Source organism: Marmota flaviventris, chromosome 17 (genome assembly GCF_047511675.1).
Source record: "Marmota flaviventris isolate mMarFla1 chromosome 17, mMarFla1.hap1, whole genome shotgun sequence".
In the NCBI taxonomy this organism is placed as follows: Eukaryota; Metazoa; Chordata; class Mammalia; order Rodentia; family Sciuridae; genus Marmota; species Marmota flaviventris.
The window spans coordinates 9,424,200-9,440,346 of NC_092514.1; positions in this window are offsets into that span (position 1 = coordinate 9,424,200).

Here is a 16,147-nt window from a genome sequence, read left to right on the forward strand (position 1 = left end):
TTGACTCACTCAATTAGTTCTCGGAGTGCTCTCTATGCTTTATTCCCTGTGGTAGTAGCTCTAAGCAGAGGCAAGGAACATACACTTTCATTTGAAAGCATTTGCAAAGCTTCCACAGAACTCTGAGTTTACTGGAATCTCAGCAAATATTTATTCACCTGAACTTGTTGATACTTGGTTGAAAAAATGTTTATACCAGTTGCTCTTGGCAGCACAAATTTTGTTCTGCTAGGTTGAATCATTCCTTTGCAAGATGACTTTGATTAGTTAGTTTTTACTACATTTTCCCCTATAGGGATACATGCTTTTGGAACTCTAACTCAAATGCGGTTTGTACTAGCTGCATGAAATTTGACTCACTCAGTTAGTTCTCAGTGCACTCTCTATGCTTTGTTTCTTGTTGAAGTAGCCCTAAGCAGAGGCAAGGAAAATATACTTTCATTTTAAAGTGTTTGCAGAGCTTCCCCAGAACTCTGAGTTTACTGGAATCTCAGCAAAATGTGTTCACCCGATCTTGATGATACTTGGAAGCAAAGATGAGTGTACTGGTTTCACTTGGCTGCCCGAATTTCGTTCTTCAGGGAAGAAGCGTTCGTTTGCATTAGCACTTTGAATTTTCAGTTTCACTTCCTTTTCCCTTATAGTGATACATGCATTTGGAACTGTATATCAAACACGGTTTGTGCTAGCTTCTTCAAACTTGACTCACTCAATTAGTTCTCGGTGTGCTCTCTATGCTTTGTTCCCTGTGGTAGCAGATCTAAGCAGAGGCAAGTAACATACACTTTCATTTGAAAGCATTTGCAAAGCTTCCACAGAACTCTGCGTTTACTGGAATCTCAGCAAAATTTTTTCACCCGATCTTGATGATACATGGCAGCAAAGATGACTATACTGGTTTCACTGGGCTGCCCGAATTTCGTTCTTCAGGATTGAAGCGTTCGTTTGCAGGAGCACTTTGAATTTTCAGTTTCACTTCCTTTTCCCTTATAGGGATACATGCATTTGGAACTGTATATCACACACGGTTTTTGCTAGCTTCTTCAAACTTGACTCACTCAATTAGTTCTCGGTGTGCTCTCTATGCTTTGTTCCCTGTGGTAGTAGCTCTAAGCAGAGGCAAGGAACATACACTTTCATTTGCAAGCATTTGCAAAGCTTCCACAGAACTCTGAGTTTACTGGAATCTCAGCAAATATTTATTCACCCGAACTTGTTGATACTTGGTAGAATAAATGTTTATACCAGTTGCTCTTGGCAGCACAAATTTTGTTCTGCTGGGTTGCATCATTCCTTTGCAAGATGACTTTGATTAGTTAGGTTTTACTACATTTTGCCCTATAGGGATACATGCTTTTGGAACTCTAACTCAAACACGGTTTGTACTAGCTGCATGAAACGTGACTCACTCAGTTAGATCTCAGTGCACTCTCTATGCTTTGTTTCCTGTTGAAGTAGCCCTAAGCAGAGGCCAGGAAAATATACTTTCACTTTAAAGTGTTTGCAGAGCTTCCCCAGAACTCTTAGTTTCCTGGAATCTCAGCAAATTTTTTTCACCCGATCTTGATGACACTTGGCAGCCAAGATGAGTGTCCTGGTTTCACTTGGCTGCCCGAATTTCGTTCTTCAGGGAAGAAGTGTTCCTTTGCATTAGCACTTTGAATATTCAGTTTCACTTCCTTTTCCCTTATAGTGATACATGCATTTGGAACTGTATATCAAACACGGTTTGTGCTAGCTTCTTCAAACTTGACTCATGCAATTAGTTCTCGGTGTGCTCTCTATGCTTTGTTCCCTGTGGTAGTAGCTCTAAGCAGAGGCAAGGAAAATACACTTTCATTTGAAAGCATTTGCAAAGCTTCCACACAACTCTGAGTTTACTGGAATCTCAGCAAAATGTTTTCACCCCATCTTGATGATACTTGGCAGCAAAGATGACTATACTGGTTTCACATGGCTGCCCGAATTTCGTTCTTCAGGGTTGAAGCGTTCGTTTGCATTAGCACTTTGAATTTTCAGTTTCACTGCCTTTTCCCTTATAGGGATACATGCATTTGGAACTGTATATCAAACACGGTTTGTGCTAGCTTCTTCAAACTTGACTCACCCAATTAGTTCTCGGTGTACTCTCTATGCTTTGTTCCCTGTGGTAGTAGCTCTAAGCAGAGGCAAGGAACATACACTTTCATTTGAAACATTTGCAAATCTTCCACAGAACTCTGAGTTTACTGGAATCTCAGCAAATATTTATTCACCCGAACTTGTTGATACTTGGTTGAAAAAATGTTTATACCAGTTGCTCTTGGCAGCACAAATTTTGTTCTGCTAGGTTGAATCATTCCTTTGCAAGATGACTTTGATTAGTTAGGTTTTACTACATTTTCCCCTATAGGGATACATGCTTTTGGAACTCTAACTCAAACGCGGTTTGTACTAGCTGCATGAAATTTGACTCACTCAGTTAGTTCTCAGTGCACTCTCTATGCTTTGTTTCTTGTTGAAGTAGCCCTAAGCAGAGGAAAGGAAAATATACTTTCATTTTAAAGTGTTTGCAGAGCTTCGACAGAACTCTGAGTTTACTGGAATCTCAGCAAAATGTTTTCACCCGATCTTGATGATACTTGGAAGCAAATATGAGTGTACTGGTTTCACTTGGCTGCCCGAATTTCGTTCTTCAGGGAAGAAGCGTTCGTTTGCATTAGCACTTTGAATTTTCAGTTTCACTTCCTTTTCCCTTATAGTGATACATGCATTTGGAACTGTATATCAAACACGGTTTGTGCTAGCTTCTTCAAACTTGACTCACGCAATTAGTTCTCGGTGTGCTCTCTATGCTTTGTTCCCTGTGGTAGTAGCTCTAAGCAGAGGCAAGGAACATACACTTTCATTTGAAAGCATTTGCAAAGCTTCCACACAACTCTGAGTTTACTGGAATCTCAGCAAAATGTTTTCACCCCATCTTGATGATACTTGGCAGCAAAGATGACTATACTGGTTTCACATGGCTGCCCGAATTTCGTTCTTCAGGGTTGAAGCGTTCGTTTGCATTAGCACTTTGAATTTTCAGTTTCACTGCCTTTTCCCTTATAGGGATACATGCATTTGGAACTGTATATCAAACACGGTTTGTGCTAGCTTCTTCAAACTTGACTCACCCAATTAGTTCTCGGTGTGCTCTCTATGCTTTGTTCCCTGTGGTAGTAGCTCTAAGCAGAGGCAAGGAACATACACTTTCATTTGAAACATTTGCAAATCTTCCACAGAACTCTGAGTTTACTGGAATCCCTGCAAATTTTTTTCACCCGATCTTGATGATACTTGGCAGCAAAGATGAGTGTACTGGTTTCACTTGGCTGCCCGAAATTCGTTCTTCAGGGAAGAAGCGTTCGTTTGCATTAGCACTTCGAATTTTCAGTTTCACTTCCTTTTCCCTTATAGTGATACATGCATTTGGAAGTGTATATCAAACACGGTTTGTGCTAGCTTCTTCAAACTTGACTCACCCAATTAGTTCTCGGTGTACTCTCTATGCTTTGTTCCCTGTGGTAGTAGCTCTAAGCAGAGGCAAGGAACATACACTTTCATTTGAAACATTTGCAAATCTTCCACAGAACTCTGAGTTTACTGGAATCTCAGCAAATTTTTATTCACCCGAACTTGTTGATACTTGGTAGAATAAATGTTTATACCAGTTGATCTTGGCAGCACAAATTTTGTTCTGCTAGGTTGAATCATTCCTTTGCAAGATGACTTTGATTAGTTAGGTTTTACAACATTTTCCCCCATAGGGATAGATGCTTTTGGAACTCTAACTCAAACGCGGTTTGTACTAGCTGCATGAAACTTGACTCAATCAGTTAGTTCTCCGTGTAATCTCTATGCTTTGTTTCCAATTGAAGTAGCCCTAAGCTAAGGCAAGGAAAATATACTTTCATTTTAACTGTTTGCAGAGCTTCCACAGAACTCTGAGTTTACTGGAATCTCAGCAAAATTTTTTCACCCGATCTTGATGATACTTGGCAGCAAAGATGAGTATACTGGTTTCACTTGGCTGCCCAAATTTCGTTCTTCAGGGTTGAAGGGTTCGTTTGCAGGAGCACTTTGAATTTGCAGTTTCACTTCCTTTTCCATTATAGGCATACATGCATTTGGAACTGCATATCAAACACGGTTTGTGCTAGCTTCTTCAAACTTGACTCACTCAATTAGTTCTCAGTGTGCTCTCTCTGCTTTGTTTCTGGTGGTAGTAGCTCTAGGCAGAGGCAAGGAACATACACTTTCATTTGAAAGCATTTGCAAAGCTTCCACAGAACTCTGAGTTTACTGGAATCTCAGCAAATATTTATTCACCCGAACTTGTTGATACTTGGTAGATAAAATGTGTATACCATTTGCTCTTCGCAGCACAAATTTGTTCTACTAGGTTGAATCATTCTTTTGCAAGATGCCTTTGATTAGTTAGGTTTTACTACATTTTGCCCTATAGGGATACATGCTTTTGGAACTCTAACTCAAACGCGGTTTGTACTACCTGCATGAAACTTGACTCACTCAGTTAGATCTCAGTGCACTCTCTATGCTTTGTTTCCTGTTGAAGTAGCCCTAAGCAGAGGCCAGGAAAATATACTTTCACTTTAAAGTGTTTGCAGAGCTTCCCCAGAACTCTTAGTTTCCTGGAATCTCAGCAAATTTTTTTCACCCGATCTTGATGATACTTGGCAGCCAAGATGAGTGTACTGGTTTCACTTGGCTGCCCGAATTTCGTTCTTCAGGGAAGAAGTGTTCCTTTGCATTAGCACTTTGAATATTCAGTTTCACTTCCTTTTCCTTATAGGGATACATGCATTTGGAACTGTATATCAAACACGGTTTGTGCTAGCTTCTTCAAACTTGACTCACCCAATTATTTCTCGGTGTGCTCTCTATGCTTTGTTCCCTGTGGTAGTAGCTCTAAGCAGAGGCAAGGAACATACACTTTCATTTGAAAGCATTTGCAAAGCTTCCACACAACTCTGAGTTTACTGGAATCTCAGCAAAATGTTTTCACCCCATCTTGATGATACTTGGCAGCAAAGATGACTATACTGGTTTCACATGGCTGCCCGAATTTCGTTCTTCAGGGTTGAAGCGTTCGTTTGCATTAGCACTTTGAATTTTCAGTTTCACTGCCTTTTCCCTTATAGGGATACATGCATTTGGAACTGTATATCAAACACGGTTTGTGCTAGCTTCTTCAAACTTGACTCACCCAATTAGTTCTCGGTGTGCTCTCTATGCTTTGTTCCCTGTGGTAGTAGCTCTAAGCAGAGGCAAGGAACATACACTTTCATTTGAAAGCATTTGCAAAGCTTCCACACAACTCTGAGTTTACTGGAATCTCAGCAAAATGTTTTCACCCCATCTTGATGATACTTGGCAGCAAAGATGTCTATACTGGTTTCACTTCGCTGCCCGAATTTCGTTCTTCAGGGTTGAAGCGTTCGTTTGCATTAGCACTTTGAATTTTCAGTTTCACTGCCTTTTCCCTTATAGGGATACATGCATTTGGAACTGTATATCAAACACGGTTTGTGCTAGCTTCTTCAAACTTGACTCACCCAATTAGTTCTCGGTGTGCTCTCTATGCTTTGTTCCCTGTGGTAGTAGCTCTAAGCAGAGGCAAGGAACATACACTTTCATTTGAAACATTTGCAAATCTTCCACAGAACTCTGAGTTTACTGGAATCCCTGCAAATTTTTTTCACCCGATCTTGATGATACTTGGCAGCAAAGATGAGTGTACTGGTTTCACTTGGCTGCCCGAATTTCGTTCTTCAGGGAAGAAGCGTTCGTTTGCATTAGCACTTCGAATTTTCAGTTTCACTTCCTTTTCCCTTATAGTGATACATGCATTTGGAAGTGTATATCAAACACGGTTTGTGCTAGCTTCTTCAAACTTGACTCACTCAATTAGTTCTCGGTGTGCTCTCTATGATTTGTTCCCTGTGGTAGTAGCTCTAAGCAGAGGCAAGGAACATACACTTTCATTTGAAAGCATTTGCAAAGCTTCCACAGAACTCTGAGTTTACTGCAATCTCAGCAAAATTTTTTCACCCGAACTTGATGATACTTGGCAGCAAAGATGACTATACTGGTTTCACTTGGCTGCCCGAATTTCATTCTTCAGGGTTGAAGCCTTCGTTTGCATTAGCACTTTGAATTTTCAGTTTCACTGCGTTTTCCCTTATAGGGATACATGCATTTGGAACTGTATATCAATCACGGTTTGTGCTAGCTTCTTCAAACTTGACTCACTCAATTAGTTCTCGGAGTGCTCTCTATGCTTTATTCCCTGTGGTAGTAGCTCTAAGCAGAGGCAAGGAACATACACTTTCATTTGAAAGCATTTGCAAAGCTTCCACAGAACTCTGAGTTTACTGGAATCTCAGCAAATATTTATTCACCTGAACTTGTTGATACTTGGTTGAAAAAATGTTTATACCAGTTGCTCTTGGCAGCACAAATTTTGTTCTGCTAGGTTGAATCATTCCTTTGCAAGATGACTTTGATTAGTTAGTTTTTACTACATTTTCCCCTATAGGGATACATGCTTTTGGAACTCTAACTCAAATGCGGTTTGTACTAGCTGCATGAAATTTGACTCACTCAGTTAGTTCTCAGTGCACTCTCTATGCTTTGTTTCTTGTTGAAGTAGCCCTAAGCAGAGGCAAGGAAAATATACTTTCATTTTAAAGTGTTTGCAGAGCTTCCCCAGAACTCTGAGTTTACTGGAATCTCAGCAAAATGTGTTCACCCGATCTTGATGATACTTGGAAGCAAAGATGAGTGTACTGGTTTCACTTGGCTGCCCGAATTTCGTTCTTCAGGGAAGAAGCGTTCGTTTGCATTAGCACTTTGAATTTTCAGTTTCACTTCCTTTTCCCTTATAGTGATACATGCATTTGGAACTGTATATCAAACACGGTTTGTGCTAGCTTCTTCAAACTTGACTCACTCAATTAGTTCTCGGTGTGCTCTCTATGCTTTGTTCCCTGTGGTAGCAGATCTAAGCAGAGGCAAGTAACATACACTTTCATTTGAAAGCATTTGCAAAGCTTCCACAGAACTCTGCGTTTACTGGAATCTCAGCAAAATTTTTTCACCCGATCTTGATGATACATGGCAGCAAAGATGACTATACTGGTTTCACTGGGCTGCCCGAATTTCGTTCTTCAGGATTGAAGCGTTCGTTTGCAGGAGCACTTTGAATTTTCAGTTTCACTTCCTTTTCCTTATAGGGATACATGCATTTGGAACTGTATATCACACACGGTTTTTGCTAGCTTCTTCAAACTTGACTCACTCAATTAGTTCTCGGTGTGCTCTCTATGCTTTGTTCCCTGTGGTAGTAGCTCTAAGCAGAGGCAAGGAACATACACTTTCATTTGCAAGCATTTGCAAAGCTTCCACAGAACTCTGAGTTTACTGGAATCTCAGCAAATATTTATTCACCCGAACTTGTTGATACTTGGTAGAATAAATGTTTATACCAGTTGCTCTTGGCAGCACAAATTTTGTTCTGCTGGGTTGCATCATTCCTTTGCAAGATGACTTTGATTAGTTAGGTTTTACTACATTTTGCCCTATAGGGATACATGCTTTTGGAACTCTAACTCAAACACGGTTTGTACTAGCTGCATGAAACGTGACTCACTCAGTTAGATCTCAGTGCACTCTCTATGCTTTGTTTCCTGTTGAAGTAGCCCTAAGCAGAGGCCAGGAAAATATACTTTCACTTTAAAGTGTTTGCAGAGCTTCCCCAGAACTCTTAGTTTCCTGGAATCTCAGCAAATTTTTTTCACCCGATCTTGATGACACTTGGCAGCCAAGATGAGTGTCCTGGTTTCACTTGGCTGCCCGAATTTCGTTCTTCAGGGAAGAAGTGTTCCTTTGCATTAGCACTTTGAATATTCAGTTTCACTTCCTTTTCCCTTATAGTGATACATGCATTTGGAACTGTATATCAAACACGGTTTGTGCTAGCTTCTTCAAACTTGACTCATGCAATTAGTTCTCGGTGTGCTCTCTATGCTTTGTTCCCTGTGGTAGTAGCTCTAAGCAGAGGCAAGGAAAATACACTTTCATTTGAAAGCATTTGCAAAGCTTCCACACAACTCTGAGTTTACTGGAATCTCAGCAAAATGTTTTCACCCCATCTTGATGATACTTGGCAGCAAAGATGACTATACTGGTTTCACATGGCTGCCCGAATTTCGTTCTTCAGGGTTGAAGCGTTCGTTTGCATTAGCACTTTGAATTTCAGTTTCACTGCCTTTTCCCTTATAGGGATACATGCATTTGGAACTGTATATCAAACACGGTTTGTGCTAGCTTCTTCAAACTTGACTCACCCAATTAGTTCTCGGTGTACTCTCTATGCTTTGTTCCCTGTGGTAGTAGCTCTAAGCAGAGGCAAGGAACATACACTTTCATTTGAAACATTTGCAAATCTTCCACAGAACTCTGAGTTTACTGGAATCTCAGCAAATATTTATTCACCCGAACTTGTTGATACTTGGTTGAAAAAATGTTTATACCAGTTGCTCTTGGCAGCACAAATTTTGTTCTGCTAGGTTGAATCATTCCTTTGCAAGATGACTTTGATTAGTTAGGTTTTACTACATTTTCCCCTATAGGGATACATGCTTTTGGAACTCTAACTCAAACGCGGTTTGTACTAGCTGCATGAAATTTGACTCACTCAGTTAGTTCTCAGTGCAATCTCTATGCTTTGTTTCTTGTTGAAGTAGCCCTAAGCAGAGGAAAGGAAAATATACTTTCATTTTAAAGTGTTTGCAGAGCTTCGACAGAACTCTGAGTTTACTGGAATCTCAGCAAAATGTTTTCACCCGATCTTGATGATACTTGGAAGCAAATATGAGTGTACTGGTTTCACTTGGCTGCCCGAATTTCGTTCTTCAGGGAAGAAGCGTTCGTTTGCATTAGCACTTTGAATTTTCAGTTTCACTTCCTTTTCCCTTATAGTGATACATGCATTTGGAACTGTATATCAAACACGGTTTGTGCTAGCTTCTTCAAACTTGACTCACGCAATTAGTTCTCGGTGTGCTCTCTATGCTTTGTTCCCTGTGGTAGTAGCTCTAAGCAGAGGCAAGGAACATACACTTTCATTTGAAAGCATTTGCAAAGCTTCCACACAACTCTGAGTTTACTGGAATCTCAGCAAAATGTTTTCACCCCATCTTGATGATACTTGGCAGCAAAGATGACTATACTGGTTTCACATGGCTGCCCGAATTTCGTTCTTCAGGGTTGAAGCGTTCGTTTGCATTAGCACTTTGAATTTTCAGTTTCACTGCCTTTTCCCTTATAGGGATACATGCATTTGGAACTGTATATCAAACACGGTTTGTGCTAGCTTCTTCAAACTTGACTCACCCAATTAGTTCTCGGTGTGCTCTCTATGCTTTGTTCCCTGTGGTAGTAGCTCTAAGCAGAGGCAAGGAACATACACTTTCATTTGAAACATTTGCAAATCTTCCACAGAACTCTGAGTTTACTGGAATCCCTGCAAATTTTTTTCACCCGATCTTGATGATACTTGGCAGCAAAGATGAGTGTACTGGTTTCACTTGGCTGCCCGAATTTCGTTCTTCAGGGAAGAAGCGTTCGTTTGCATTAGCACTTCGAATTTTCAGTTTCACTTCCTTTTCCCTTATAGTGATACATGCATTTGGAAGTGTATATCAAACACGGTTTGTGCTAGCTTCTTCAAACTTGACTCACCCAATTAGTTCTCGGTGTACTCTCTATGCTTTGTTCCCTGTGGTAGTAGCTCTAAGCAGAGGCAAGGAACATACACTTTCATTTGAAACATTTGCAAATCTTCCACAGAACTCTGAGTTTACTGGAATCTCAGCAAATTTTTATTCACCCGAACTTGTTGATACTTGGTAGAATAAATGTTTATACCAGTTGATCTTGGCAGCACAAATTTTGTTCTGCTGGGTTGCATCATTCCTTTGCAAGATGACTTTGATTAGTTAGGTTTTACTACATTTTGCCCTATAGGGATACATGCTTTTGGAACACTAACTCAAACGCGGTTTGTACTACCTGCATGAAACTTGACTCACTCAGTTAGATCTCAGTGCACTCTCTATGCTTTGTTTCCTGTTGAAGTAGCCCTAAGCAGAGGCCAGGAAATATACGTTCACTTTAAAGTGTTTGCAGAGCTTCCCCAGAACTCTTAGTTTCCTGGAATCTCAGCAAATTTTTTTCACCCGATCTTGATGATACTTGGCAGCCAAGATGAGTGTACTGGTTTCACTTGGCTGCCCGAATTTCGTTCTTCAGGGAAGAAGTGTTCCTTTGCATTAGCACTTTGAATATTCAGTTTCACTTCCTTTTCCCTTATAGTGATACATGCATTTGGAACTGTATATCAAACACGGTTTGTGCTAGCTTCTTCAAACTTGACTCACGCAATTAGTTCTCGGTGTGCTCTCTATGCTTTGTTCCCTGTGGTAGTAGCTCTAAGCAGAGGCAAGGAACATACACTTTCATTTGAAAGCATTTGCAAAGCTTCCACACAACTCTGAGTTTACTGGAATCTCAGCAAAATGTTTTCACCCCATCTTGATGATACTTGGCAGCAAAGATGACTATACTGGTTTCACATGGCTGCCCGAATTTCGTTCTTCAGGGTTGAAGCGTTCGTTTGCATTAGCACTTTGAATTTTCAGTTTCACTGCCTTTTCCCTTATAGGGATACATGCATTTGGAACTGTATATCAAACACGGTTTGTGCTAGCTTCTTCAAACTTGACTCACCCAATTAGTTCTCGGTGTGCTCTGTATGCTTTGTTCCCTGTGGTAGTAGCTCTAAGCAGAGGCAAGGAACATACACTTTCATTTGAAAGCATTTGCAAATCTTCCACAGAACTCTGAGTTTACTGGAATCTCTGCAAATTTTTTTCACCCGATCTTGATGATACTTGGCAGCAAAGATGACTATACTGGTTTCATTTGGCTGCCTGAATTGCGTTCTTCATGGTTGAAGCGTTCGTTTGCATTAGCACTTTGAATTTTCAGTTTCACTTCCTTTTCCCTTATAGTGATACATGCATTTGGAACTGTATATCAAACACGGTTTGTGCTAGCTTCTTCAAACTTGACTCACGCAATTAGTTCTCGGTGTGCTCTCTATGCTTTGTTCCCTGTGGTAGTAGCTCTAAGCAGAGGCAAGGAACATACACTTTCATTTGAAAGCATTTGCAAAGCTTCCACACAACTCTGAGTTTACTGGAATCTCAGCAAAATGTTTTCACCCCCATCTTGATGATACTTGGCAGCAAAGATGACTATACTGGTTTCACATGGCTGCCCGAATTTCGTTCTTCAGGGTTGAAGCGTTCGTTTGCATTAGCACTTTGAATTTTCAGTTTCACTGCCTTTTCCCTTATAGGGATACATGCATTTGGAACTGTATATCAAACACGGTTTGTGCTAGCTTCTTCAAACTTGACTCATCCAATTAGTTCTCGGTGTGCTCTCTATGCTTTGTTCCCTGTGGTAGTAGCTCTAAGCAGAGGCAAGGAACATACACTTTCATTTGAAACATTTGCAAATCTTCCACAGAACTCTGAGTTTACTGGAATCTCTGCAAATTTTTTTCACCCGAACTTGATGATACTTGGCAGCAAAGATGACTATACTGGTTTCATTTGGCTGCCTGAATTGCGTTCTTCATGGTTGAAGCGTTCGTTTGCATTAGCACTTTGAATTTTCAGTTTCACTTCCTTTTCCCTTATAGTGATACATGCATTTGGAACTGTATATCAAACACGGTTTGTGCTAGCTTCTTCAAACTTGACTCACCCAATTAGTTTCTTTGTGTGCTCTCTATGCTTTGTTCCCTGTGGTAGTAGCTCTAAGCAGAGGCAAGGAACATACACTTTCATTTGAAACATTTGCAAATCTTCCACAGAACTCTGAGTTTACTGGAATCCCTGCAAATTTTTTTCACCCGATCTTGATGATACTTGGCAGCAAAGATGAGTGTACTGGTTTCACTTGGCTGCCCGAATTTCGTTCTTCAGGGAAGAAGCGTTCGTTTGCATTAGCACTTCGAATTTTCAGTTTCACTTCCTTTTCCCTTATAGTGATACATGCATTTGGAAGTGTATATCAAACACGGTTTGTGCTAGCTTCTTCAAACTTGACTCACTCAATTAGTTCTCGGTGTGCTCTCTATGATTTGTTCCCTGTGGTAGTAGCTCTAAGCAGAGGCAAGGAACATACACTTTCATTTGAAAGCATTTGCAAAGCTTCCACAGAACTCTGAGTTTACTGCAATCTCAGCAAAATTTTTTCACCCGAACTTGATGATACTTGGCAGCAAAGATGACTATACTGGTTTCACTTGGCTGCCCGAATTTCATTCTTCAGGGTTGAAGCCTTCGTTTGCATTAGCACTTTGAATTTTCAGTTTCACTGCGTTTTCCCTTATAGGGATACATGCATTTGGAACTGTATATCAATCACGGTTTGTGCTAGCTTCTTCAAACTTGACTCACTCAATTAGTTCTCGGAGTGCTCTCTATGCTTTATTCCCTGTGGTAGTAGCTCTAAGCAGAGGCAAGGAACATACACTTTCATTTGAAAGCATTTGCAAAGCTTCCACAGAACTCTGAGTTTACTGGAATCTCAGCAAATATTTATTCACCTGAACTTGTTGATACTTGGTTGAAAAAATGTTTATACCAGTTGCTCTTGGCAGCACAAATTTTGTTCTGCTAGGTTGAATCATTCCTTTGCAAGATGACTTTGATTAGTTAGTTTTTACTACATTTTCCCCTATAGGGATACATGCTTTTGGAACTCTAACTCAAATGCGGTTTGTACTAGCTGCATGAAATTTGACTCACTCAGTTAGTTCTCAGTGCACTCTCTATGCTTTGTTTCTTGTTGAAGTAGCCCTATGCAGAGGCAAGGAAAATATACTTTCATTTTAAAGTGTTTGCAGAGCTTCCCCAGAACTCTGAGTTTACTGGAATCTCAGCAAAATGTTTTCACCCGATCTTGATGATACTTGGAAGCAAAGATGAGTGTACTGGTTTCACTTGGCTGCCCGAATTTCGTTCTTCAGGGAAGAAGCGTTCGTTTGCATTAGCACTTTGAATTTTCAGTTTCACTTCCTTTTCCCTTATAGTGATACATGCATTTGGAACTGTATATCAAACACGGTTTGTGCTAGCTTCTTCAAACTTGACTCACTCAATTAGTTCTCGGTGTGCTCTCTATGCTTTGTTCCCTGTGGTAGCAGATCTAAGCAGAGGCAAGTAACATACACTTTCATTTGAAAGCATTTGCAAAGCTTCCACAGAACTCTGCGTTTACTGGAATCTCAGCAAAATTTTTTCACCCGATCTTGATGATACATGGCAGCAAAGATGACTATACTGGTTTCACTGGGCTGCCCGAATTTCGTTCTTCAGGATTGAAGCGTTCGTTTGCAGGAGCACTTTGAATTTTCAGTTTCACTTCCTTTTCCCTTATAGGGATACATGCATTTGGAACTGTATATCACACACGGTTTTTGCTAGCTTCTTCAAACTTGACTCACTCAATTAGTTCTCGGTGTGCTCTCTATGCTTTGTTCCCTGTGGTAGTAGCTCTAAGCAGAGGCAAGGAACATACACTTTCATTTGCAAGCATTTGCAAAGCTTCCACAGAACTCTGAGTTTACTGGAATCTCAGCAAATATTTATTCACCCGAACTTGTTGATACTTGGTAGAATAAATGTTTATACCAGTTGCTCTTGGCAGCACAAATTTTGTTCTGCTGGGTTGCATCATTCCATTGCAAGATGACTTTGATTAGTTAGGTTTTACTACATTTTGCCCTATAGGGATACATGCTTTTGGAACTCTAACTCAAACGCGGTTTGTACTACCTGCATGAAACTTGACTCACTCAGTTAGATCTCAGTGCACTCTCTATGCTTTGTTTCCTGTTGAAGTAGCCCTAAGCAGAGGCCAGGAAAATATACTTTCACATTAAAGTGTTTGCAGAGCTTCCCCAGAACTCTTAGTTTCCTGGAATCTCAGCAAATTTTTTTCACCCGATCTTGATGACACTTGGCAGCCAAGATGAGTGTACTGGTTTCACTTGGCTGCCCGAATTTCGTTCTTCAGGGAAGAAGTGTTCCTTTGCATTAGCACTTTGAATATTCAGTTTCACTTCCTTTTCCCTTATAGTGATACATGCATTTGGAACTGTATATCAAACACGGTTTGTGCTAGCTTCTTCAAACTTGACTCACGCAATTAGTTCTCGGTGTGCTCTGTATGCTTTGTTCCCTGTGGTAGTAGCTCTAAGCAGAGGCAAGGAAAATACACTTTCATTTGAAAGCATTTGCAAAGCTTCCACACAACTCTGAGTTTACTGGAATCTCAGCAAAAATGTTTTCACCCCATCTTGATGATATTTGGCAGCAAAGATGACTATACTGGTTTCACATGGCTGCCCGAATTTCGTTCTTCAGGGTTGAAGCGTTCGTTTGCATTAGCACTTTGAATTTTCAGTTTCACTGCCTTTTCCCTTATAGGGATACATGCATTTGGAACTGTATATCAAACACGGTTTGTGCTAGCTTCTTCAAACTTGACTCACCCAATTAGTTCTTGGTGTACTCTCTATGCTTTGTTCCCTGTGGTAGTAGCTCTAAGCAGAGGCAAGGAACATACACTTTCATTTGAAACATTTGCAAATCTTCCACAGAACTCTGAGTTTACTGGAATCTCAGCAAATATTTATTCACCCGAACTTGTTGATACTTGGTTGAAAAAATGTTTATACCAGTTGCTCTTGGCAGCACAAATTTTGTTCTGCTAGGTTGAATCATTCCTTTGCAAGATGACTTTGATTAGTTAGGTTTTACTACATTTTCCCCTATAGGGATACATGCTTTTGGAACTCTAACTCAAACGCGGTTTGTACTAGCTGCATGAAATTTGACTCACTCAGTTAGTTCTCAGTGCACTCTCTATGCTTTGTTTCTTGTTGAAGTAGCCCTAAGCAGAGGAAAGGAAAATATACTTTCATTTTAAAGTGTTTGCAGAGCTTCGACAGAACTCTGAGTTTACTGGAATCTCAGCAAAATGTTTTCACCCGATCTTGATGATACTTGGAAGCAAATATGAGTGTACTGGTTTCACTTGGCTGCCCGAATTTCGTTCTTCAGGGAAGAAGCGTTCGTTTGCATTAGCACTTTGAATTTTCAGTTTCACTTCCTTTTCCCTTATAGTGATACATGCATTTGGAACTGTATATCAAACACGGTTTGTGCTAGCTTCTTCAAACTTGACTCACTCAATTAGTTCTCGGTGTGCTCTCTATGCTTTGTACCCTGTGGTAGTAGCTCTAAGCAGAGGCAAGGAACATACACTTTCATTTGAAAGTATTTGCAAAGGTTCCCCAGAACTCTGAGTTTACTGGAATCTCAGCAAATATTTATTCACCCGAACTTGTTGATTCTTGGTAGAAAAAATGTGTATATCAGTTGCTCTTGGCAGCACAAATTTTGTTCTGCTAGGTTGAATCATTCCTTTGCAAGATGACTTTGATTAGTTAGGTTTTACTACATTTTCCCCTATAGGGATACAAGCTTTTGGAACTCTAACTCAATCGCGGTTTGTACTAGCTGTATGAAACTTGACTCAATCAGTTAGATGTCAGTGCACTCTCTATGCTTTGTTTCCTGTTGAAGTAGCCCTAAGCAGAGGCCAGGAAAATATACTTTCACTTTAAGGTGTTTGCAGAGCTTCCCCAGAACTCTTAGTTTCCTGGAATCTCAGCAAATTTTTTTCACCCGATCTTGATGATACTTTGCAGCAATGATGAGTGTACTGGTTGCACTTGGCTGCCCGAATTTCGTTCTTCAGGGTTGAAGCGTTCGTTTGCCTTAGCACTTTGAATTTTCAGTTTCACTGCGTTTTCCCTTATAGGGATACATGCATTTTGAATTGTATATCAAACCCGTTTTGTGCTAGCTTCTTCAAACTTGACTCACTCAATTAGTTCTCGGTGTGCTCTCTATGCTTTGTTCCCTGTGGTAGTAGCTCTAAGCAGAGGCAAGGAACA